Here is a 2,242-nt window from a genome sequence, read left to right on the forward strand (position 1 = left end):
AAATGATTTTAGCATATGGCTGCAATATAACAAAGAGTGAAAAATTTAAGGGGTTCTGAATACTTTCCGTACCCACTGTATATAAATACAGACCATTTACCACGAATAATCCTCTCATATGTATTTATTGATGTAGATAAGTTATATTTCATAGGTAGTCCAGAAAAGGTCAATAAATTACCTCTACCATCCATTAGATGAGAAATAGACCAAATCCCCTTTTACAGCCAGTTTTCCATAAATAGTGATTTCTTTTTTTCTTAAATAAAATACAGCGATTGTTTCAGATCAGCATATTGTGTGGAGAAAAGTTATGCTTGAACACCCGTTTCCAATATTGGAGAACTTGTTGATGGAATTCAAATAAACACAAAGGCAACTTACTGAGTTCATAATCACAACTTAAAAGAATTTTAATTCCCCCAATTTTTTTAAAATTTGCATTTGGAATCACATGCCAAATCGAATCCCATTACTTCATAAAGCCTTGCAACCATTTTATCTTGATCATGCCATTCAAAGTTAATAACTTTCAGTCCCCCATTGTCATACCTTTTTCACGTTGTTTTTCATAATATAATGGCATTTATTTCTCCAAATAAAGTTTAGGTTATCTTGGTTTATCATTTTTATCATTCTATATGAAATGCTAATGAGTATGCTGGATAAACAAGCCTATATAGACTTTCTGTCTTTGTAAGTAATAGTCTCCCAAACAACGACAGGTCCCTCTACAAGCAGCTGCTCGGTATTGATTTACCTTTGTCAATACTTTTTCCAAAGTTGCACTTTTCCCTAGATTCCTCGCTTTTACTAATATTGAGTCCTAGATATTTAATTTCTTTTCTAACTGGGATATCATATAATGATGCTAAGGGATGACTGTATATCGCCACTAATTCACATTTGTTAACATTTAAAGTTAACACTGAAGCTTTGGAGAACAAAGCAATCAAGTTAAGAGACAAAGGAATTTGTGATTCATTTTTAAGAGACAGGGTGGTGTTGTCTGCTAGTTGGCTAATTCAAAATTCTCTTTTAAAAAATGTTAGGCCCTGCAAATTTTCATTTTTGATCAAAATTGCTACATGACATCAGGACTGGCATGCCGACTTTTTTTATGAACATCATATTTACAGACATACTGTATGAGGCGGTTCTGTCTACAGAACCCACAAGGGACTGGGCAACAAATCATACACAGATTAATATCTGAATAAAACAAACATAAATTAATTAATTAAAATAAAAAAAATAAAGTTTATAAAACCAGGGGATTACAGTAAATCAAATTGACTGATTGTAGATAGAAGACTTCCGGCTCCTTTACAACTAATGCAACCCAAGGATTTCTTAAGTGTAGATATTTCATACCTAAACACAGCTGAACAAGGTCGCCTTTTACATTTATGACTATAATATTTTGCCAAAATGATAAAATTATTGACCAAGAATTCAACATCTTTTTCTTTCAGAGATACACCAATTGTGATGTTTTCTAAAGCAAAAGGTGCTAAGAAGTCCATTTTAGACCTGAGCCAGCCATTTAAATTTGCCCAAAAGTTAAATGTAACATCACAATAGAAAAACAAATGATCTGTGGTCTCTGCCTCAGAGTTAAAAAGTTAAACATCATCCATGTTAAATTTCAATCATAAGAATTCTTTAGAGGGTTAGAATTCATTCAGCATCTTGAAGTGCACCTCTTTGGCTTTAGGAATTATGGGGAATGAGATGTTCCTCTTCCTTATTTCATAAGCCATATGGCCTGAAAGACCATCAAATACATAGTTACTGTATTGTATTTTGAGACAGAAGGTCGCTCATTGAAATAACCAACATTATAAATACGGTGGCGTGCTATCATTACAGTTTGTGTTTACATTGTGAGCGCGACATGATCATATCGCTGCTGCAAGGTACATGGCTAATAATACTGGGTCTGACTAACAAACGCTATAATATTGAGTGTTCATGTGTGAACCAAATAATGGAGCTTCATAGCATTAACGTTAGTATATTTTATGAAGGTTAGACACGCTAACGTTACTGTAGTGTACTGTACATATTGTGGCGCTCCACTGGTTCGGATGAGCGGAGCTGGTCTGACCCTATCCTATACTGGAACATCTAACTATCCAGCTGTGTGCTGGCACCTAGGCTGACAATGAGGAGAACACCTTCTCTGTCTTTTCTTGGATTTCATTGAACAGAATAGAGAACGCAAAATGAAACTGCTATA

General features: G+C 34.3%; 1 protein-coding gene across 1 annotated transcript in view; it reads left to right on the forward strand.

Annotated features, from left to right (window-relative positions):
• LOC109968074 (protein enabled homolog) overlaps positions 1-2,242 on the forward strand; it is a 111,089-nt gene that overhangs the window by 100,408 nt on the left and 8,439 nt on the right.

Source organism: Monopterus albus, unplaced genomic scaffold (assembly GCF_001952655.1).
Source record: "Monopterus albus unplaced genomic scaffold, M_albus_1.0 scaffold142.1, whole genome shotgun sequence".
Classification (NCBI taxonomy): Eukaryota; Metazoa; Chordata; class Actinopteri; order Synbranchiformes; family Synbranchidae; genus Monopterus; species Monopterus albus.